The following is a 25375-nucleotide window of genomic DNA, read 5'->3' as shown; positions in this document are numbered from 1 at the left end:
TGATCTAAAAAAACTTAAAATTTCGCTGAGATTGCTTTAATAAGAAAAAACTGGACTGTTACAATTTGTGAATTTTTAAATTTATATTTATATACATTTAAAGTCAAATAAAAAATTCAATAAAAATAAAAACATACACACTGTATATATATCATGATATACTTCGGTTATTAGCATTATGATAGCAAATTCTTATAATGAGAAACAAAAGGAAAATTTTCATTTTTACTCTGTAAGTTTATGTATATTATTTATAATTTGAGATTATTTTTTAGTGTAATGTGTCTGTTTCTTAGAAAATAAAAGCTCAGTAGATAATTTTGTGCCGTTTGGAAACTAATTATTTATACAAAGAGCTAGTACTAATATTAGAAAACTTTTGATAGTACCAAGTTTGAAAACTGATTATTTATACAAAAATCTGGGACTAAAAACAGAAGAAAAGAGAATGTATTCATAGGGAAAGGAAGAGAGGGTAAGTTCCCAAATTTTTCAACATTAGAAAACTCATCATTAAGCACCAAAGGGACTGCTATTATTTCACTATTTATTGGCATTATGTTCAATCATTCTAATAAGCTTTTACTTGAAGTATATTTCTTAATTCTCACAACATATGCTGAAAGCTATTATTATCCCCAAATAGAGAAATGGAGGCTTGAAAAGTTAAATAATTGAAAGCTCATACACTTAGTAATGGTTAGAATCATTATTTAAATACTGCTTCTCTGGCCCTAGGACCTGAGCTTTTAAACATATTCGAAACCAACATTTGACAATTTGGCATAGGAAAAAACATCAAAAATTTGGATTCAGAAAATCTAGCTACAAATATCAGATTTCCCACATAGAACATTGATGAGCAGCTCATTAACGCCTGACCTTAAGTTTCTTGATTCATAACATAGTATAATATGAAATTAGATATGAGAGAATCTACCCCTGAAAGTAACTCTGGCTGCTCCAACAGACTCCGAGGAGTCAGTAATTTAACATAATAAAAATTTCATTCTGACTCCCTAAATTCTAAATAGGTGTCCATTAGTGGTGAGCAGTTCTCCTCCATGTGTGTATTAGGGACCCAGGGTCATTTTATCCTGTGATTTCATTATCCTCAATTCATAGCTCATAACATAGCTCTGAGATTTGTCTCCACGCTAGATAGACAAAACAGAGGTTCGTAAGGGTATATATCACCCAGGCAAGTGGCCACAGCTTACATAAGAGACACTGGAAAACATCGTCCCATTTCATACTCGGGAAGAAGAGGAATCAGACTGGTTGATTAGCTAACAATCTCCCCCTGTAAATATGTATTTACATTTACAGACATTATATGTAAAATTACTATTTTAAGTATTCAGTCTTAGTCATTGTCATTCCAGACCTTCAGTTCTTGGAGAAGACTTAGCTTTAAAGAAACACATGGGGGGCTGCGTGTGGTGGCTCACGCCTATAGTCCCAGCACTTTGGGAGGCCAGGGCGGGTGCACCACCTGAGGTCCACAGTTTGAGACCAGCCTGGCCAACATGGTGAAACCTCATCTCTATTAAAAATACAAAAAATTAGCCGGGCGTGGTAGTGGGCATCTGTAATGCCAGATACTCAGGAGGCTGAGGCAAGAGAATCACTTGAATCCGGGAGGTGGAGGTTGCAGTGAGCCAAGACCATGCCATTGCACTCCAGCCTGGGCAACAAGAGCGAAACTCCTTCTCTAAATAAATAAATAAATAGAAACACATGAGATACATGAGCATTAACCTTTGTGTCTCCTTATTATATAGAAGAGGGTTGGTCTGTGTTGAACCAAACATCTGAATATGGAAAACCAAAAGATCCTCTGGATAGTGTATAACCTTCAGGAGACAGCTGCATGCACCCCTTCAAAGAAAAATAGATTTCCGTATCTAAACTAGTAGTGGGAAAATCACTTTAATCTAGAGAGAATCCCCTTGCAGGAGACTATGCTATCTAAAATGTTTTTCTTTTTTCTTACAGAACATCTTTCCATTTCAAGCCATACAAGATCTAATTCAGGCTTGGAGAAAAAAAGAGAGGAAACATAAATTTTAATTTCGCATATAATTATCTTTGAACGAAAAAAGCAGGCTTCCATGCTTTACATATGTTTTATCTCTTTCTAGATCCTTTCTTTTACTTTTTCTATCTTATGATGCTTTAAATTCCTCTATTAGAGTACTTATTCATTGCATTTTAATAATTAATTATTGCTGACATATAGGTATATCATTTTTAGAAATTTATACCAATGTCTTTAGTTATCGTGCATATTTTTTATTTTCAGAGCAAAGGCCTTGTTCTGTTGCCCAGGCTGGAGTACAGTGTCATGATAACGGCTCACGCTTCCACCTCCCAGGCTCAAGTGATCCTCCCACCTTAGCCTCTGGAGTATCTGGGACTTCAAGCACATGCCACCATACCCAGCTAATTTTTAAAATTTTTTGTAGAAATGGGGCCTCAGTATGCTACCCAGGCTGGTCTCAAACTCCTGGGCTCAAGCGATCCTCCTGCTTTGGTCTCCCAGAGTGCTGGGATTACAAGTATGTGAGCCACCACTCCTGGCCTTGCAAATTCTTATGTTGTGATATTTATGAAGAGTATAACTACTCTGCATTATAAGTAAGATGTCTCTTATTTCGTCTTCTTTAGATATATAAATTACCTTGATTATTTGGACAAATCAAAGGATCAGAGGCAACAGAACATAATAGTTAAAAGCACAGACTATAGTCTACCTCTCTGAGTTTGAATGCATGACCTTCGGAAAACTTTTTCACCTCCCTATGCCTCAGTGTCCCCATAGTAACTAGAAATAAAATTAATGTAGATTTCATAAGACTGCTGTAAGTTAATATTTGTAAGTTGCTTAGAATAGTTTCTGGTGACAGATAAGTGGTTGTCATATAAATAAACAAAATAAACTAGAAATTAGAGAGAAACTCCGATATCTAAAAATTAAGTTAGAGAGAAACTCCAATATCTAAAAATGTTCTAATGTACTAATGACTAATATTCAAGAGATAATAGTAATTAGTTTATCATCACTTTGTATGTTATGAATTTGGATATATTAATTATTATTTCTATACCTCATTTGCTTCATCTGTAAGAACATTATAAAAATAGTGATCACTTCATTGGGTTATCACAATAAAGGAACTGAAGTTTAAAGGCTTTAACTAAGTGGTGCTTGGACAGATGAAAAGACATGGGAGAGGGGCACTGATTACATAATAAAGGAAGCATTACATGGTTATTTGAATGTATGAATTGCTCAGTAAATGGTGATGAGGCAGCTGAACAATAATGTAGGAAAAAGAAATGGAATTCCACTATTACTTCTTATGTCAATATGAACCTATACATAAAAAGTGAAATACTTAAAATACTAGGAAAAAAATAGAAATGAATGAATTATATAATCTCACTAAATGCACAAAATTACAAAGAAAAAATGTATTTTACTGCAGTAACCTAATAAAACATATGTACCAGCTCAGAAGAATATCTTGTTGGCTTGTAAGCATGTCATATTATTCTCAGACTCTACAAATCACATCTTCTGCCTTTTCAGAATTTTTATTTAGCACATGTTTTCAAATAAATTAACTTGTGAACAACCATAAGCAAGACCATAAGATGCATTAAATCAGGAGTTCAAGTCGTGTTATGTCAATTCTAGAAAACACATGAAATTAGACTAAAAGTTGTTGAGAATAATATTAATTTTTATTTGTGACACATTACCCAATGATACCAGGCTATACTTGTTTAAAATTACATAAAAATTTTACTATTCTTTAGAAAATGAAGAGAATTATTTACAATGAGTTGAATCAAACATTTATGCTATTTCCTACTTCTTGATCCATGTAATTTTATATATCTACTATTAGACCCAGACGTAAAAATGGCCCTCTAGGTTTTCCTTGCCAAATAACAGGAAACTGCAAAGCTGCTACATAATCCCATTTGTTAGCATTTTTTATGATCCTCTCAGCCACTGCATTTCATTTCTTTTAGGATTTACTTTGCTGTGTCAATTTGGATGCTAATTTTATTTTCTAAATAGTTAATTCTGAGTTATTCCTCAATTAACTTGCTAAATTATTGAAATATGAATTATGCCATCAGGGAATGCTGTCTAAGTGAACCATCATGTTTTTGAAGCATTATACCATCTGTTCGTTCTGGCATAACAAATATAGCTTATTGAGTCATCAAACTTTCGGGTGCTATTAACTTAAAATATAAAATCAAGAATCTAGAGTTTTGTCTGTTATGACAACAGATCCCATAATGAATGTTAAGAAATGGCAACATCATGCAAGTTTGCAGTGGTTTGGTTAAATATGCGAAGTTCTTCATAATCATCTACATACCTGGAGATACTTATATTACTTCCATCTTTCCAGACCAATTAATTTTATTTCTATTATTTGAATTCGCTACACTACACTCATCCAAGATACTTTATTCTTATTATTTTCTCTGCCTGAAAAAAATTTACCTAGAATATTCTGTGTTCTTTTTATTCTTCAGGTCCTAGCTCATTTTTTATATTAATATAAAACCTTTTCATTGTAGAGCAATTTTAGATTTACCAAAAAATTGCAAAGATAGTACAGAGTTCTCACATTCTCCATATCCACTTTTCCCTATCATTACATCTTCCATTACTGCAGTACATGTTATAGCTAATGAACCAATACTGACACATTATTATTAACTGAAATCCATACTTCATTCACATTTTCTTATTTTTTACCTAATATTTTTTTGTTGCTGTTTCAGAATCTCATCTCAGATACCACATTACATTTAGCCATTGTGTGTTCTTTGTCTTCTCTTGACTGTGAGGTTTTTCAGGCCTTTCCTGTTTTTGATTACATTGATAGCTATGAAGAATCATGGTCATGTATTTTATAAAATATTCTTCACGTGACATTTGTCTGTTGATTTTTCTCACCATTACTTTAGGGTTATGGGTTTTTGAGAAGAAGATGACCGAGATAAATTACCAATTCCATCATATACAAATGGTTCATAATATTTACATGACATCACTGTCTACGTTGACCTTGATCACCTGCTTGAGGTAGTTTGTCATGTTTCTCCACTGAATAGTTATTCTTTTTTATATCTTTTCCTTACTGTACTCATTGGAAAGAGGTCACTACAAGCAGCCCACACTTAATACTAATGCAGCATAATGTCTACATAAGTTATTTGTAATTCTTCTGCACAAATTTGCCTCTTCTCTTCCATTTATTTATTTATTCAATTATTTATATCAGTATGGACTCATGGATATTCATTTTATACTTTTGTTTATAATCGAATAGTACAATTACATATTTTGTTGCTGAAACTGTTTCAGCTTTGGCCATTGATAGCTCTTTTAGTTGGCTCCTGTGTTCCTTTGACACACTCTCATTATTATGAGCTCATTTTTTATTTGAGCACTTTCTTCTTTCAAGGTCATCTTAAATAACTTTTCTTTCTCAGTCCTGGAATCAGCCACTTCTCTCCAGATTCCCTCCTTCCTTTTTTTAAGAATAATATTAAAAACCAAGATTTAGGCACTTGGTGTGGTCACTGATACTGGAATGTCATTGCCTTTGGGGTTCTCAACTGACAGAGCAAGGAAACATATGTATGACTACTAACCCATGTATGCATACATATCGATAAACATGTCTATGTGAAACTATCTCTATTGAACTAAATATGAGTTTATTTGTGGGCCCCTAACTCTAAAAATTATATTATCACATGAATCATTCTAGCTTCTACTAAATGCTTACCTATAAACTAACATTCCAAGAATGAGAAACCTGGCTCTCACAGTTCACCATTTATGTATTTAATTGTTCAATCATAGCACATATAATTATACATATTATATATGTGCTATAGTTGAATATATTTTATATATTATATGTATTATATATTACAATTATATATAATTGTATATATTATATGTACATATATAATTATATGTATGTATATAATATGTAATTATATATGCATATATGTTCACATATATAATTATATCATTGCAGTATATATGTGTCGTAATTGAATAATTATATATCTTACATATATGATTATAGCATACATATATATATATATGCTACAACTGAACTATATATAATGGTTTCAGAATTGTGAATCTGTATCCCCATGGAACACAGTTTAATACTTACAGTGTTCATATGATTTCTTTAGCCTTTAATCTGACACATGATACTCATTTCCAGTTACTTAGATTGACACCATACCCCCAGCACCTTCTTCAGTGAGATTGTTTCATACATGTTGAACAGAAGGAGACTGTGTTGTCACTCCTGCGTTCCGCACTAAAATATCCCAATCTCAGAAATTACTTTTTTTTTTTTTTTTGAGACAGAGTCTCAGTCTGTTACCCAGGCTGGAGTGCAATGGCATGATCTTGGCTCACTGCAATCTCTACCTCCTGGGTTCAAGCGACTCTCCTGCCTCAGCCTAACAAGTAGCTGGGATTACAGACGCCCAACACCACACCAGGCTAATTTTTGTATTTTTATTAGAGACAGGATTTCACCAGATTGCTCAGGCTGGCCTTGAACTCCTGACCTCAGGTGATCCATCCACCTTGATGTCCGAAAGTGCTGGGGTTATAGACGTGAGCCACTGTGCCTAACCAGAAATTACTTTTAAAATTTGCATCCATCAAGGCTCCTACATTGTGTTGTAAAGTTCTACAGTTTGAAAATATATAGGGTTGTTTATACACCATTATATTATCATACAGATTAGCTTTACCACTCTAGAAAAAAAATCTCCTATGTTTCACCTATTCAGTCCACTGCCCCTCTCCTAGAACTCCTAGAAAAATACTAATCTTTTTACTATTTCTATAGTTTTGCCATGTCCAAAATGTCATAGTTTAATAGTAAAGTATGTAGCTTCTTCAGATTGGCTTCAATATGCGTTTATAATCTATTCACGTCTTTTTGTGGCCTATTTCCTCTTTTTATTGTTGAATCATAATCAATGGTATGGATGTGAGAGGAGGTGCCAGCTGGGCTTCCTGGGTTGAGTAGGGGCTCAGAAAGCTGTGAAACTCACTCATTTCCTGCATCAGGACTTACTTCAGTCCTGGACGAATAATACTGAAGATATATGCTTAAAATATTCCTAACACCAGGATTTGTGCATGTGTTTTCTTCCCCAAGAAAGCTATAAACAGTGAAAAATTTGCTGTAAGTTTCCCTGTGTCCTCTCTCCCTCTCTCCCTTCCCCCGCCCCTGAAACTACAGTAAAAGGAATGTTAACTGCCTGTTTTTCTGTGACCAGTGGACCTTATCTATACTCCCAATTCCAATTCCTTGTAAACATACTTTGTAAAGTCCTGTGAGATCCTGTCTCCTTTGCCATGCTGCTGTAAGGTCCTAAAGTAGATAAAACCTAAGTTGCAATTCCGGTTTTCCTCAAAATCTAAGACACATCACAAAATAATTTACTGCCTTTGTTGATCTCGCTCCTGTAACAAGCTTCCTGCCTCACGTATCTCCCGCCTTAAAGAGTTTAAAAGGCAATCACCCAAAACCAACAGTGGCTACCCATTCAGGACTGTTTCCACACTGTGGAAGCTTTGTACTTTCACTCTGCTCAGTAAAGCCTGCAGCTTTTTCTCACTCTCAGTCCATGTCTCTTTCACTCACTGTGGTCAGCTTCAACACCAATTCTTTGGTGTGGCTTGGCAAGAACCTCAGGTGTTACATCTTGGCGAGCCAGACAGGAGACTCCAGAAAAGGTATCTAGATCATCACGCAGTGAGTACAATTGGACCTCTTTCACTTGCTATTCTGTCCTGTCCTTCCTTAGAATTAGGAGGCTAAATATTGGGCACCTGTCGGCCACTTAAAGATGAACAGCACAGCGACCAGACTAAAGACACAGGTGTCAGGCTGTCTTGGAAAGGGCTAACAACCCCCAACCCTTTGGGGTCAGGAGCATTGGTTTGTCCAGAACCAGTTCTAACTCTTTTGCTTTTCATGGTGGTCCCGAAGTACACCTGGGAGTGATCAGCAGACGTCTTGGTCTCCCAGATATCTTGGTTGAGACCATGGCCCCGCCAGAGGCTCCCCCTGCATGGATTACTGGGCATGAGACAGCCACATCTGACTCCCGTTTCCTGGGCCCTATTGTCTGCCAGTTAAACTTCTTTCCTCACCTTGAAAGCAAAATTATTCCCTCTAGGCAGGATCAAGATTTCCTGTTTAGAAGTCTTAAATTCTTGGGGTGGTGCCCAGAAGATCCCTGTTCATGGTGCCCTCCAGGGTTTAGACAGGTGTCACCATCTGATGACTATTTTGAAGGGCCAGTTCCCCACCATAGTGTATGGTCCCCCACATCAGGACAATTTAAAGACAGGTCTGTAATTTTCATGTGGATAGTAGAAGGCTTAGGGCATTTTCTCCATTGCTCCCCAAATAAGCTTTCCCCTTCCTTGGGGCCTCTCGAGTACAATCTGTGGTGCATAGGCACGGGTCTTAGAGCCATTGAATTGCTGTTTCAACCATTCAATAATTGGTATTGGATGGAAGAAAATATAGTCAGTTGGGACACAGGATACTGGTACCACCTTAAGAGAGGGGCTTACTCCTTTGATGGCAAGTGGAGACAGAGGGCTAAAGTACAGCAGCTGTTCTCTTGGTCCTGGCCAAGAGGACATCCACCACCACCTTTAAGCTAATTAAGCCTCCTATCACTAATTCAGATTCCCATGGCCAGGCTCTCATAAATTGGGCCTTAGTATGCAAGCATCAGTGGCACCCCAGACCCAGGACTTGCCACTCTGGAACAGGTAGGACACATTGGCAGAAGGACCACAATAAATCAAACAGTCCTTGTGCCCCATTTAGTGGTCAGTGGGCGCACGGCAGGGGCAAGGGAAGTTTCCATCCCACCGGTAAGCATGGTTAAATCCGGTAGATGGAGAGCTCAGGAAAAGCGGCCATGAGCTTTGAGCATAAATGGACCTGACACTTAGGGGACGCCCTAAGGGAAGACGAGTCCGAGGACTAACTAGAGGTGTAGGCATCCCTGTGTTAAAATTCCATATGGGTACCACACCTTCAAAACCGGACACTTCCTTAAGATGTATCCTGAATAATTAGGACAAACTCGACCCTGAAACCTTAAAAAAGAAGCCACTGATTTTCTTCTGTACCACTGCCTGGCCACAGTATTCCTTACAAAATGGAGAAACTTGGCCCCCTGAGGGAAATATTAATTATAACATCCTTCTACAACTAGATTTTCTGTAAACAGGAAGGTAAATGGAGTGAAGTCCCTTACGTACAGGCTTTCTTTGCCCTTCGTGACAATACTGCCCTGTGCCAAGCCTGCAAGCTTTGCCCAAATGACAGAGGCCCACAATTACCTCCATACTCAGGGCCTCTTCCCTCAGCCTCACTCTCCTCCCCCACTGACTCTCTTCCATCCGGCCCCACCAAAGTGTTAAAGGCACACTGGAAAGAAAATGTAAACTCCACGAGCCAGACACCCAAACTATGTCCCTTATAAACAGTAGGAAGAAAATTTAGGCCCATTCACCTGCATGTCCCTTTCTAACTCTCGGATTTAAAACAAATCAAGGCAGATTTGGGAAAATTCTCAGGTGATCCTGATAGCTATATAGATGTCCTGCAAAGATTAGGGCCGTCCTTTGATCTAACATGGAGAAATATCATGTTACTTCTTGATCAGACCTGAAGTCCTACTGAAAAGGAAGCAGCTTTAACAGCAGCCCAGCAATTTGGGGATCTGTGCTAACTTAGCCAGGTAAACAATTGAATGGCCCTGGAGGAGAGGGAAAAATTCCTCACAGGGCAACAGGCAGACCCCACTGTAGACCTTCATTAGGATACTGACTCAGATCATGGAGATTGGAGCCACAGGCATTTGCTAACTTGCATTTTAGAAGGGTTAAGGAAGACTAGGAACAAGCCTATGAACTACTCAACGCTATCCCCAATTATACAGGGAACAGAGGAAAACTCCTCCACTTTTCTAGAAAGGCTAAGGGAGGCCCTAAGAAAGCATACCTCCCTAACTCCAGATTCCCTGGAAGGCCAACTTATTCTAAAGGATAAATTTATCACCCAAGCAGCAGCCGATATTAGGAGAAAACTCCAAAAGTCTGCTTTAGACCCAGAACAAAATTTGGAGGCATTACTAAACCTGGCAACCTTGGTGTTCTATAACAGGGACCAAGAGGAACAGGCCAAAAAGGAAAAGCGAGATAAGAGAAAGACTGCAGCCTTAGTCATGGCACTCAGACAGGCAGACCTTGGTGGCTCACAGGGAACCAAAAGAGGAGCAGGCCAATTGCCTAGTAGGGCTTGTTATCGTTGCGGTTTCCAAGGACACTTTAAGAAAGATTGTCCAACCAGAAACAAACTGCCCCCTTGCCCATGTCCAATATGCCAAGGCAATCACTGGAAGGCACACTGCCCCAGAGGATGAAGACCCTCTAGGACAGAAGCACCCAACCAGATGATTCAGCAACAGGACTGAGGGTGCCTGGGGCAAGCACCCACTCATGCCATCAACCTCACAGAGCCCCAGGTAAGTTTGACCATTGAGGGCCAAAGTGGACTTCCTCCTGGACACTGGTGCAGCCTTCTCAGTTTTAATCTCCTGCCCAGGATGACTGTCCTCAAAGTCCGTTGCTATCCAAGGAATCTTAGGACAGTCTGAAACCAGGTATTTCTCTCGCCTCCTCAGCTGCAATTAGGAGACTTTGTTCTTTTCACATGCCTTTCTTGTTATGCCCGAAAGTCCCACCCTTATTAGGGAGGGACATATTAGCCAAAGTTGGGGCTATTATCTACATGAATATGGGGAACAAATTACCCATTTGTTGTCCCTTCCTTGAAGAAGGAATCAATTCTGAAGTCTGGGCCTTGGAAGGACAATTCGGAAGGGCAAAGAATACCCATCCAGTTCAAATCAGGCTAAAAGACTCCACCACTTTTCCTTATCAAGGGCAATATCCCTTAAGGCCTGAAGCTCTCAAAGGATTACAGGATATTGTCAGACATTTAAAAACTCAAGGATTAGTAAGAAAATGCAGCAGTCATTGCAACTCCCCAGTCCTAGGCATACAAAAACCAAATGGCCAGTGGAGACTAGGGCAAGACCTCAGAATCATCAGTGAGGCAGTAATTCATTTATATCCTGCTGTACCCAACCCTTATACACTGCTCTCTCAAATACCAGAGGAAGAATGGTTCACTGTTTTGGACCTCAAAGATGCCTTCTTCTGCATTCCCCTGCACTCTAACTCCCAGTTCATGTTGCTATTTTGTTAACCGGTTGGGAACCATTATTGAAAAGGTCAAAGAAATAAAAGAACAGATAGAAAGTAGGAAAAAGGAGCTTGAACACTCAGGACCCTGGAATATGTTTAACCAATGGATACCTTGGCTCCTCCCCTTTCTAGGACCTGTGACAGCCATCCTACTATTACTCACCTTTGGGCCTTGCATTTTTAACCTCTTGTCAAATTTGTTCCCTCCAGGATCAAAGCCATCAAGCTACAAATTATCTTACAAATGGAACCTCAAATGAGCTCAGCTCACGGCTTCTACCGAGGACCCCTGGATCAACCCGCTGGACCCCTGGATCAACCCGCTGGTCCCTCAATTAGCCTAGAAAATTCCCCTCTGGAGGACACCAAACTGCAGGGCCCCTTCTTCACCCCTAACCAGCAGGAAGTAGCCAGAACGACTGCCACCCGGTTCCCAACAGCAGTTGGGGTGTCCTGTTTAGAGGCAGGACTGAGAGGAGGTGCCAGCTGGGCTTCCTGGGTCAAGTAGGGGCTCAGAAAGCTGTGAAACTCACTCATTTCCTGCATCAGGACTTACTTCAGTCCTGGATGAATAATATTGAAGATATACCCTTAAAATATTCCTAACACCAGGATTTGTGCATGTGTTTTCTTCCCCAAGAAAGCTATAAACAGTGAAAAATTTGCTGTAAGTTTCCCTGTGTCCTCTTTCCCTCTCTCCCTTCCCCCCGCCCCTGAAATTAAAATAAAGGAATGTTAACTGCCCATTTTTCTGTGACCAGTGGACTTTATCTATACTCCCAATTCAGATTCCTTGTAAACACACTTTGTAAAGTCCTGTAAGATCCTGTCTCCTTTGCCATGCTGCTGCAAGGTCCTAAAGTAGATAAAACCTAAGTTGCAATTCCGGTTTTCCTGAAAATCTAAGACATGTCACAAAATAATTTACTGCCTTTGTTTCTGGCTCCTGTAACAAGCTTCCCACCTCATGTATCTCCCGCTTTAAAGAGTTTAAAAGGCAATCACCCAAAACCAACAGTGGCTACCCGTTCAGGACCCCTCCCATGCTGTGGAAGCTTTGTACTTTCACTCTGCTTAATAAAGCTTACAGTTTTTTCTCGCTCTCGGTCCATGTCTCTATCACTCGCCGTGGTCAGCTACCACACCAATTCTTTGGTGTGGCTAGGCAAGAACCTCAGGCATTACAGATATACCACAGTGTGTTATAAAAATTCACTTATTGAAATACATCTTGGTTGCTTTTAGTTTTTAATGATCATGGGGGGAAAAAAGCTGCTGTATACCTCCATATGCATATTTTTGTGCAGAAAAACACTTTCATTTTTTTGGAGGGGGTCGATGGAGACTCGCTCTGTCACCCAGGCTGGAGTGCAGTGATGCGATCTCGGCTCATTGCATCCTCCACCTCCCGGGTTCCAGTGATTCTCCTGCCTCAGCCTACTGAGTACCTGGGACTACAGGCACATGCCACTACACCTGGCTAATTTTTTGTATTTTTAGTAGAGACAGGATTTCACCATGTTAGCCAGGATGGTCTCGATCTCCTGACCTCGTTATCCGCCTGCCTCAACCTCCCAAAGTGCTGGGATTAGAGGCGTGAGCCACCCCGCCCAGCCAGAAAAACATTTTCAAATCAACTGGGTAAATACCTAAGAGCATGATTGCTGTATTGCATGGTAGTACTATGTTTAGCCTTGTACGAAACTGCCAAACTATGTTTAGCCTTGTACGAAACTGCCAAACTATCCTCCAAAGTGATTGTATTTTGCATTCTCACCAGCAATGAATGAGAGTGACTGTAAGCAATTGATATTATAAGAATTTTTGGATTTTAGACATTCTTTTCAATGTACAGTGGCACCTTTTTGTTGTTTTAATTTGTAATTATCTAAAGACAAATGATAAAAAAATTTGCATGCTTGTGTGCTCTCTTTACATCTTTTTTGATGAACCGTCTATTCAGATATTTTGCTCTTTTTAATGAAGTTTTTGTTTACATAATGTTGAGATTTAATTTTATTTTTTTTTTGAGATGGAGTCTTGCTCTGTCCTCCAGGCTGGAGTGCAGTGGCACGACTCGGCTCACTGCAAGCTCCGCCTCCCGGGTTCACACCATTCTCCTGCCTCAGCCTCCAGAGCAGCTGGGACTATAGACACCCACTACCACACCCGGCTAATTATTTTGTATTTTTAGTAGAGATGGGGTTTCACCGTGTTAGCCAGGATGGTCTCAATCTCCTGACCTCGTGATCCACCTGCCTCGGCCTCCCAAAGTGCTAGTATTGTAGACTTGAGCCAGATTTAAATGTTCTTTGTATTTTTGAACACAAGTTCTTTTTATGAGATATGTATTTTGCAAAAATTTTTTTTCTATCTGTCATTTGTGTTTTGATTCTCTTAACAGTGTCTTCTACAGAGCAGATGTTTTAAATTTTAATACAAACTAAATTTTTATTTTAATGATGATGTAACCAGCAGCGAATCCATACGAGTCTGCAGCAAACTTGAATCCTTACTTCTTTGGAGGAAAGAATTTGGCCGAGGGGCAGAAATAGGTTTAAGGCAGAGGGAGAGACTGAGGCAAATTTTAGAGCAGGAGCAAAAGGAAGCAAAGTACATGTAACCACCCAATGGGTTCATCTGGCCCACTGCCTAGACAGAGCCAATTTATCAAGACAGAGTAATTGCAATGGAGAAAGAGTAATTCACACAGAGCCAGCTGTGTGGGAGACGAGGGTTTTATCATTACTCAAATCAGTCTCCCCCAAAACTCAGGGATTGGAGTTTTTAAGGATAATTTAGCAGATACTGACTTGGGAAGTAGGGAGTGCTGATTGGTTGGGTTGAGAATGAAATCATAAGGCGTTGAAGTGAGTTAGTCTTGCTGACTTCTGTTCCTGGGTGGGATTGCAGAACTGGTTGAGCCAGATTATTGGTCTGGGTGGTGTCATCTCCTGCATCAGAATGCAGGGTCTTGCAAAGTATCCTAAGTACTGATTTTAGGTTTTACAACAGTGATGTTAGTCCCAGGAGCAATTTGGAGAGGTTCAGACTTTTGCAGCTGGAGGCTGCATGGCCCCTAAACCATAACCTCTAATCTTCTAGCTAATTTGTTAGTCCCACAAAGTCAGGCTCATCCCCCAGCAAGAAGGGGTTTTATTTTTTTCAGGAAAGGGCTATTATCAATTTTGTTTCAGAGATTAATCTGTAAATTCCTTCCCGAGTGTAGCTTGGCCTATGCCCAGGAATGAACCAAGACAACTTAGAGGTTAGAAGCAAGATGGGTTGGTTAGGTCTGATCTCTTTCACTGTCATAATTTCGTCAGTTATGATTTTTGCAAAGGCTGTTTCATGCACTTTGAAGAAGGGCCAAGCTGGTAACTGGAGAGATACAAGTGCCCCATCCAGCCTTTGGCTTGGGATTTTTATAATTGGCTTGGTTCTGGGATTTGCGTTTCTCCTCCCTTGAGGCAGGCTATTGCTCACCTGACCCAAGCCCAGTGTCAGTCAGCACTTGGGAAGGTGACTGCATGCATATTGCATTTACTGAGGTTGTGCACGTGTTCTCTAGGGGTAATTTTCCTGTACCAGTCCAATGCTTCCAGAGGAAGGTCATACATTTGCCATTTTACTGCTTAGTATGCATGCTTGAGCCTGCTCGCCCAACTGCTGAGATCTTATTCAGAAACTGCTGATCACCAACTCCAGGTATTCTCTCTCTTGGAATATTGTCTTCCTCTGGCCAGCTGTGACAAATTATCATTTCAGAGAGACAGTTTAACAACTGCCTGATCATCACCTGATGATCACATGACATTCCTTGGGGTGGGGTGCTGGGGTGCTCTCCTTCCTGCTTATGTCTGCAACCACATACTCTAACAATGAAACTTTTAGTATTGCATCTTCTGTGTATTTCCCAAAATGCTGTCTATACCCCTATGAAAAGAGATGTTCACTGCACCCTTTTTTGTTATTACAAGCTGTTTTTATGTCTTCATTAACCTATACATTCATAACCCCTTCGCTAATACTAAAACACTTTTGATGTATCTCTAATTAACATGTTTAAGTACAGAGCATTTATAAAACTGCCATGACTAGCCTATCTCTGCTTTTTTTTCTTTTAATCTTTTGGTTAAAAGTTTTTGTTAAGTCCCTCATGTCTCTATCTATGGAATGAAGGTATTTCCATTTCTTGTGGCTTAAGACCTGTTACAGACCACTTTAAAAATAGGACAACAGGTATTAAGAGTTACTTTCCTGACTATTCCCCTATTTGCCACACAGAATTATGTAACTAGCATTCCAAGAAATTCAAATAAATTGAAATATTTAGGGATATAATTAGGAGTGGGTTGGGACTGGAATTTGTTGTAAGGTTTTATATATCAAACTTTAAAAACACCAAATGAAAAGGCTATTTATTAGTGCTGAGAGGTACTATTAAAAAGTACAGGGAAGTAGAACAAAATAGTCACAAAGCACCACCTCAAATAAAATAGTTCCTATGAAAATATTATTAAGCAAAAGAAGGGCTAGAGATTTGTAAAAGATACATTTTATTATTTTTTAACACAAAGTATTACATGTATTTAAAGAACGAATACTATTTAAAGCTATTTTTAGAAATACTCCATATGAATATATGAATTTTAAATCGTGTTAATAATTATTAAATTATAGAAATAAGTGTCTGAAAGTTTTCTGAGATATTAAAGCCCCCATGGCGTAATTGGTCTTGGTATTATTGCTTTATTTTATCCTGGGAATTCTGTGTTTGATGGGAATGTGGATTCAATTGAGCCAAATGTGTACTGTGTATGTAAGCATTTATGAATATTGATTGTATTTTGGAAAACTTTCTAGTTGATACTAAGTGAGTGAGAAATATCTCTATAATGCCATACACAATTCCCCTATAAATCTACCTCCCGTGCTAAACTGGGGCTAGCATATAATGTTGGACTTGTAGAGGAATGATTCTTAGAGCTTAGGTTTGGAATCATTTTTATCACAGAAGGATAATATTGAACCAGCACAAGTTGGTCTCGTTAAATACTTTCATAGAATTCCCACAAATATTTCTTAGTTTTTGAAGACATTTCATGTATATGGAATTTATCACATTGTGTGAAGGCAATCCCATTGGAACATTTACATAAATCGATATATAAAGAGAGATTCACAGTTACAGAGTATAAATAATCAAGCTCCTTGAGTCTCACAGTTGTATTAAATACAACAATAATTTAAAATAAAATCAAGAACTGAAAAAATATATAATTATTTTAAAAATTTTGGTTTGAGCATATCAGTAAAAATTGCTGCAGTTTCTACTGATGGTGGTTTAATATTAAACCCAAAGTACCAGACAAAAAGACAAGGGTCTGAAATCTCTAGTCTATAAAACTACACCAATTTTGTATACTTGCTATTTGGTTTTAGATGCACAATCAAATATCATTGCCAAAAATCAAGTAAGAAGGAAGAGATCTGGAAATCAAATTACATTTTCAGCATGGCCTGGGAGAATTTACCCAGCATTGGAATTCATAATATTTGGTTCCCCCTTCCAACATTAACTTGTTTTGGGACCTTGGGCATTAAATTGAATCTGTGACTCCATCTGTCAACTCTAGTTTAAACTATCTGTATCACATGGATGGTATGAAAATAAAATAAGAAAACTACAGGTGAACATATTCTGAAAATGTTAGTAGATTACTGTCTTAGTCTATTCCTGCTGCTACAATAAAATACTTAGACTGGGTTAGTTGTAAGCAACAGAAATGTATTTCTCACAGTTTTGGATGCTGGGAGATTCAAGATCAAGGCGCCAGCAGTTTCAGTGTCTAGCGCAGATGTGCTCTCTGCTTCCAAAATAGTGCCTTCACAGGATGGAAGAGGGCAGAAGAAGCAAACAGTTTCCTTGGTATTCCTTTTATAAGGGCACTAATTCCATTCTTGAGTGCTTTTTGCTCATGACTTCACCTCTTAAAGGCCCTTCCTCTTAACACTAACACATTGGCAGTTAAGTTACATTTTGGGGGCATGCCAACATTTGGCCCATAGCAACTACCCAATCAGAAGTCAGTAGCAATAAAGGTACTGACCCTGCCTGGTCTGGCCTTTATTCACCCTTATAAATCCTATTTCCTACCACATTGCTCCTTGACCTCTGGTTTTAGACACACATGCCTTCATTCTGCTTCTCAAATCATACGTCCTCCTGCCAATGACTTTTGCATATATTTTGATTATCATATGACAGATGATCATTTGATCATCATATTTTACTCATATTTCTATACCTGAAACATACTTTATTTCTGAGTCTTAGCATCATGATCCAAACCCTAGCTCTCAATAGTCTTAATTTAGCTCTATTCTTCCTTCAGATATGAGCTCAGATTGTACTTTGAAGGGAAACTTTCCCTGCTCAACCACTGTCCACGGTTAGATCAAGCTCTATCTATCCTTTACCCTAATGACACCAATTCCTTTCCTTCAAACACCTGTCACAGTCTTAATATTTTATTCTTTTATGATTATCTTATTTATTCTGTCTGTCCTCATTGTTATTTTGAAAATCCATGTGGTCAAGTTTCCCGTCACTTTTTTGTTCAACATTGCATTACAAGTCCTTCATATGGCAACTCACACCTATTAAACCTAAAAAAATAAGACATTATTGAGTGAATCAATTGAATAAAATATCTTAGTTCATTTGTGCTGCTATAAAAATACCTGAGACTGGGTAATTTACAAATAATACAGCTTTGGAGGCTGGGAAGCACATGCTCAAGGTGTCAGCATTAGGTGTATGATGAAGACCTCACCAAGATGGCCGTGAGCACACTCTCTCAAGCCCTTTTATATGGGCTTTAACCCTTTCCATGAGTGCCCTACACTCATGATTTAATCACCTTCTAAAGAACCCACTTCTTAATACTATCATCATTGGCCATTAAATTTCAACAAATGAATTTTGAGGGACATATTTCAGGCCATAGCAGTACTGTATTAGGATTCTGAAAAACAGAAAACAGAACCATTAGGATAGAGAGATGATAGACGGATAGATAGATAGATAGATAGATAAGAGATTTATTTGAAGGAAATGTCTCAAGTCATTTGGAAGGCAGGAAAGTCTGATGCTCATAGGACAGGCTGGAAATTCTAAAAAAAAGTTGATGCTGCAGTCTTTAAGTTCATAGGTTGGAGACAAGCAGAATTTCTATGTTGCGGTCTGGAGACAGAATTCCTTCTTATTCAGGGGAGCACAGCTTTTTCTCTAAAGGCCTTTAACTGATTAGCTCAGGTCCATCCACTTTATGAAAGTTAATCTGCTTTACATAACGTCTACTGATTTAAAAGTTAATCACATCTAAAAAGAAACACAAATTTCACAACAATATCTAGACTGGTGTTTAAAAAAGCAACTTGGCACCATACCCTAGCCAAGTTTACACACAAAATAAACCATCATAGGCAGAGACCCCCACAAGCTTCATTCTCTCACTTCCTTCAATTCTTGGCGAGTACTTTCATGACCAGCTTATTTAAAATTGTAACCTGCACACCTCCATCCCACCTTTCTTCAAACTCTCCCTATTCTCATTTTCCATTTTACATGTTTTTTTCATAGAATTTATTGCTAGTGGACATAAAATATATTTAACTTATCCACTTATATATCTCCAATAAAATGTAAACTCTAAAAGGGCAAGAAATTTTGTCAGTTTTATTTACACAGAAATGTCCTTGATGTTTGATAGGTTCTTAATAACTACTTGTTGAATTAAGTAATTGAATACTGCATAAGATTTGATTATTGGAACCCCTACTTACTAGTTGCACAAATTTGTGAAGTCACTTAATATTCTCAGGTTTTGCTTTATTCATGTGGAAAAGAGTTATTGAAATATATTATTTGACTGTACTCTAAGTATAGTTCCTGATCCAATAGTATTAATGCTAGAATTACCATTATTTGATAGCAGACATAAATTCAGAGACCTGTCACACTGCTTTGAATTCCGTTTCATTTGACCATCCCCAAATTGGCTCTGCCCCAGTCCAGATAAGGGAAAAAAATAGACCTTGATACCACTGATGGTCAGTTGATAGATAATAAAGAGTTAATTGAAAATAAATAGGTTTTGGCTTTTCTTTTTATTGGAATTGTTTAGATATGTTATTCTTATAGTGTACAAAAGTCTGTCTAAAAAGGTGGTGGTATGCTTACTGAACACTGAAATTATAATTTTAGCTTCAAGAGGATAAGAGAAGACACAGAGGCAGTATTACAGAGCTGTTATAAATCCAGACCTGAATTTAGATTTTCTAGACTCAAATTCTAGTTTCACTACTTACCAGCTATGTGATTTAAGTACCTTAAGTAAACTCTAAACCTCGGTTTCCTCAAATGTAAAATGGAATGATAAATGCATCTACCTCATAGGATCGCTATATATTTTAGGACAGATGATGTTTGGAAAGTACTTAGCACAACATTTAGCTCAAAATAGTTACGAAAAACGTTTTTCTTCTTGTCATTGCTGACATTACTCTGTCAAATGATCATCTTCAAAACTGAGGAAAAAGTAAGGACATAAATTCAGTTACTCTGAGGGTTTTTACTACAGTAACATTCTTACCTTAAGGAACACTCTATATTGCCTTCCCCCTATAAAATATCGCTGGTATAAAATTATACAACCTATTTATTAATATTACATTATCCATGTGCCAAATCCTGTGTTCTGTGCATTAGTGTATGTTTTGAAGGTGGGTGTACCATGCAAAAATATTTATGACATGGTCACTTAATGTAAGAAGTTCCTATGAAAATTTATTATGTAAGATAAGATATGATAATGGGATATGAGAAATATCTTTCAGGCATAGTTAGTAGAACCGGATCAGTTACAGAAACTTCTTTTAACAGATAAACTGGGTTGGTTTTACAGAAAAATTTTCAGTCAACAAATACAGAGATTTAGTTCAAGCACCCCACAGTGAAATTAAAATTATTTTACAATATAAATTTTAAAGGCTGCAAATGTCAAATTTCACAGAAGCAATTATTCTATCTGCTATCTTGAAAGTGATCTAACTCACATATTGATACTCCATTGACATGACCACAGATCATGGCCTCCCCAGGGATTCTACCAAGCACCAGCAATGGTCCCGGCATTAGCCAGTAAGCAAAAAACTAACAACTAACCATGAGTTGATGTTTGGAATTAGTTTTATTTGGAGGTGAGAATTTATCTCTTTTTTGTTTCTTGTCTCAGAAATAGTGCACTTAGTCTCAACTTTCCTGGTTAACCATGCACAAAGTTGACAGATTTATTATTCTATCTATGTGTTTTGCTTTCATTTGTGTTATATAATTTATTTTCTGTTTAAATAAAAGTCACCTTCAGAATTTAGAAGATCAAGTATTAAATTATAAGCTTTCATATCAAAACTCTAAGAAAAATATTTTAATTTTTTTACTTATCTTTATTAAATAGCTTAATCCTTCAAGCAACAATAAATTTTTATAGTGTCCTTAGAAAGATGATTAATAATATCTGTTAAAATTTTTAAAATTACATCATCATTAAAGCAACAATGTCATTACTGAGGCATTATCTCATATTTAGAATGTATGCACAGGATATTATTTATTATGACTATTATCACTAAAATAAGTAAAATTACAAAAAGTAAAAAAAGAAATTAAATACCCATCACTAAGTGAATTAGTGAATAAATTAATAAATATATATCCGTATCAAAAATGACTTTGCAGTAGCCATGTAGAAGAGGAAGTGGACCTCTATTCCCAGCAATTTGATGAACTACACTGATGTTAAAAATCTTTTTCTAACAACTCCAATGATAGATGGCAATAGATGCTGAATCAAAAAGTCTCTTTCTTTTTAAAAAATGTTATAGCTTAAAATGAAAGAAACAAAAACAAAAATTCAAGTACCAAAACAATGAATATGATGAAAGCCAAAGCAATAGGTGCATAAGCTGATGTTTCTGCAGCCATGAAAGAGTTTCAGACTCAGTAATGTTGAGAAGGTTAGGTTTCAACCTTCAATTCCTCCAGGAATAGGAGATTAAGGCTCAGATACACAGGAAGTATGGAGTTACAACTTAAGTCTCTGAAAAAATCAAGACTGCTGGAATGGATATAATTCTGGATAAAGAATAAATCAATAATTTGATATATGAACCCAAAAAAGTATACAATAAATCTAATGTTTCTCCTCAATCTGAGTAGAAAGAAATTATCCCATGGACACGTGAAATCATACCCCACAGAGTTTAGAGTCCAAATGTACTCTACCCAGCTGTCGTAAAGAAATCCCAAGTCAAAAACCATTATTAAAAACTTGTTCCAAACAAGTGATGCCCCCAGACAAAATCAAAGTAGAAATTGTTCTAGCATGATACTTCAAAAACAGACATCATATAGAATCCTATAAGAAAAAAAAAATGTGTGCTTAAAAATAAGCTCACAGAAATTTTTTTTTAATATGTAATGAAACACAACACCATCAGTAGAAGTAGAAAATGCAACAAAGAAAAGGATTAGGACACTCAAAAAATGAAATAGAATAATTTGCATTAGACTAATAAACAATTATGTGCAAGATTATTGGCTACATACTTTCAAAGTATAGAATCCACAAGAAAGAAAAAAAAGACATTAGACAAAAGCTAATGGGGCCGGGCGCAGTGACTCACTCCTATAATACCAGTACTTTGGGAGGCTGAGGCGAATGGATTACCTGAGGTTAGGAGTTAAAGAGTAGCCTAGGCAACATGGCAAAACCCCATCTCTACTAAAAATACAAAAATTAGCCTGACATGGTGGTGTATGCCTGTAGTCCCAGCTACTCGGGTGGTCGAGGCAGGAGAATCGCTTGAACCAGAGAGGCTGATGTTGCAGTGAGCAGATATTGGGCCACTGCACTCCAGCCTGGGTGACAGAGTGAGACTTCGTTTCAGGGGGAAAAAAAAGACAAAAGCTAATGAGCCTGCTACAAATACTTTATTTTATTTATTTATTTTTGAGATGGGGTCTCACTCTGTTGCTCACTCTGTCACTGCAGCCTTGATTGCCCAAGCTCCACCATGCCTGGCTAAGTTTTTTATTATTTGTACAAACAAGGTATCACTATGGTGCCAAGTCTAATCTCAAACTCTTGGGCTCAAGTGATCCTCTTGTCTTGGTCTCCCAAAGTGCTGGGATTACAGGCATGGGCCACCACACATAGCATGTTATACATATTTTAAAAGAATAGGTTAGAGCTGCACTAGGAACTTGAAGGTAACCAAAAAAAAAAAAAAAAAAAAAAAAAAAAAAAAAAAAAAGGAAGAAAAGAAAAAGAAAGAAAAAAAACAGATAAATTTTTTTTAAGAAAAAAAGCATTAAATGACCAGTGGGGATTCTTGCTCTTCACACTTCTACACTGCTTAAACTTTATTTATTCTGGAATTCTCATATAATGTAAGTTGCACAAGTATAAATTTTTTATATAATAATATAAATTGCACATAAATACTTAATTAAGAGGTACATATTATAATATTTTGGGTCCAACCATATAGCTCCCTTTAAAAAAAAATACACACTGACATACATACCGACACACACACACATATACATACAGACACACACACACACCCCCATTAGCTGCAGATATACCTACAACCCAATGAATACAAAAACGCTGATTTCTAAAAAGAGGCAGTGTATTCAAGTCATACTCTTGTCATTGTCTTTTTTTGTTTCTATTTCTTAGTTCAGATTTCCTCCTTAGCACTTGTAACTATCAAGGATGAATAAGGGGTCACATGATTCATTTCATTAAAGATGCAATTAGATGTTTTGCTTTCTTATTGTGAGACTGATTACTCTGACTTTCAGGCAGTTGAGGGTGTCTTTATTTGGATTTAAAGCTAGTGTTAGACCTTTAATGAAGCTGTTAACGAACCTACAGTCAATCTTCTAATTTTATGAAAGACAATATTCTTCCACAGACATGAGTAGGAGCCATTCTTTTTCAACAGGGTGCTCTTGCAAAAATTATGTGAGAGTCTCTGGAATCACACCCTGCTACTACTAATATTAGCATCTATTTATTCGATCATTTTATCGATGCATGAGTCTGGCTCAGCCTTCTAAAGCTTTTGCACAGTGAAGAGCTAGTTTGATCAAAGCACTATTTGTTGTGAAAGTTTCTTCAAACTTATTTTCACTAATAAATAATCGTTTTTCAGGAACAAGTTTGCCAATGCATAGTTGCAGAAGTTACAGACCTTGGTCTTTAAGAAGACCAAATGCACACTAGGCATTCCTCCTATAAATGCAAATTTTTTCTGCAGCTTTGAACTGTTATTTCCTTAGATTTTAGTAACTTCAGTGTTATTCTGTCTATATGGATGCCAAGTCTATATTTCTTCTTTTGTTTTAAATCTTTCAGGCAACTTCTTTTCTCATAATCATTACCTCCATTTACATTTATATGCACTCGAAAAATGCAATACAATGTTAAGCAAAGTGAAATAGAGATTACTCAGCCTTCTGAGGAAAGAAGCAATCAGTATTTCTGTCTGGAGAGACAAAAAAAGGAGGTTATATAAGTTAGGTAATTTAACTTAATGAGGCCACCAGACAGAAACTACAAATAACAATATTTCAAAAACCACAGGCATAATTATTAAAAGATATGGCTATTTTAGCATCTGGAAAGAGAAGCAGAACATTGTTAATTATAAACACCTTCTTTGGGACAATAATAAGGTTTCTGCTATGGGTGGCTTCAATTAGATTTGGGGAAAAAAATCTGTACTTCCCTTTTAAGAGATGAGTCACGCAACTGAAACTTCTCTATTTCTTTTCTTTTCTCATTGTTCTCCAGAATTAGGAATAGTAACAGTCCTGAAATCTTGGATTTCCTTATCTAGAAAACTCAATATTTTCCCTTCCGTTTGTCTTGAAATATTAGTACTGCTCTTCCTTATTGGCAGGTGGGCTTTATGGAATTTGTTTGTTATAAAAAGCTATGCACCAGGATGGATGATTTTTTAAAAATGGTCTCCCATAAGGTTACTGCAGCGCTTGAAGGAACATGGCTTAGCCAGCAGTTACCTTTGCACAATGCAAATATTCTTTACTAGTACTTGACTGCCTTGTTAAGATTTATTCAGTTTCACTATTTATTAATTGTGCTTATGATTGACATGGTGAGTGTATTGGTTTTCTGTTGCTTTACAACTAAACACCACAAAATTAGAAGCTTTAAAACACACACACATATTATCCAAGTTCCTGTAGATCAGAAGTCTAGAGACTTCTTATCTGGATCTTCTACAAAGAGTCTTACAGGCTGAGAGCCAGGGCTGCATTTTCATCTGAGGCTTGGGGTCATCTCTAAGCTCACATGGCCTAATTCACTTCCTTGGAGTCATAGAATGAAGGCCCTCACTATTTAAAAGACAAGAGGGAGAAATAATCAAACAGGCCCAAATGAAAACTCTAGAAATGACAAAATAACTAAATTAGATATACAATGAATGAGATTACCAGCAGACAAAAATAAAATAAAAAGAAGAATATTAAACTGAAAAGTAAGCCAAAATAAAATACAGAGATTGAAGAGAAAGAGATGTCTAAAAAAGATGAAATAAAGTAAAAAACAAAATGGACTTAGTGGCATGGAAAAATGGCCTATCATATTGGAAGGAATGAAGACAGAGGGATTGGGCATAATTGCTAACCACTTTCAAAAACTGTTGAAAGATATTAGTTACAAAGTTAGTAAGAAGATAACTTTTAAAAGATATCAACTAAATATATTAACTATAGATTCAAGAAGCATTATAGGACAGGCGCGGTGGCTCGTGCCTGTAATCCCAGCACTCTGGGAGGCCAAAGCGGGTGGATCACCTGAGGTGAGGAGTTTGAGACCAGCCAGG

General features: G+C 37.3%; 2 long non-coding RNA genes across 4 annotated transcripts in view; one reads left to right on the top strand and one right to left on the bottom strand.

Annotated features, from left to right (window-relative positions):
- The window catches only part of LOC129393211 (uncharacterized), a 212605-nt gene that overhangs the window by 19706 nt on the left and 167524 nt on the right, over window positions 1-25375 (bottom strand). The gene's annotated exons all lie outside the window — the stretch shown is intronic.
- The window catches only part of LOC134731066 (uncharacterized), a 57767-nt gene continuing 40014 nt past the window's right edge, over window positions 7623-25375 (top strand). For 2 of the 3 annotated variants that reach the window (XR_010113137.1, XR_010113136.1), the window contains exons 1-2: window positions 7623-7841; window positions 14958-15094. This is a non-coding gene — a long non-coding RNA (uncharacterized LOC134731066). The remainder of the gene's footprint in view (window positions 7842-14957; window positions 15095-25375) is intronic. The other variant, XR_010113138.1, reaches the window with a different exon arrangement.

Source organism: Pan paniscus, chromosome 8, assembly GCF_029289425.2.
Source record: "Pan paniscus chromosome 8, NHGRI_mPanPan1-v2.0_pri, whole genome shotgun sequence".
NCBI classification, from domain to species: Eukaryota; Metazoa; Chordata; class Mammalia; order Primates; family Hominidae; genus Pan; species Pan paniscus.
This window is presented reverse-complemented; position numbering and strand designations above follow the sequence as displayed.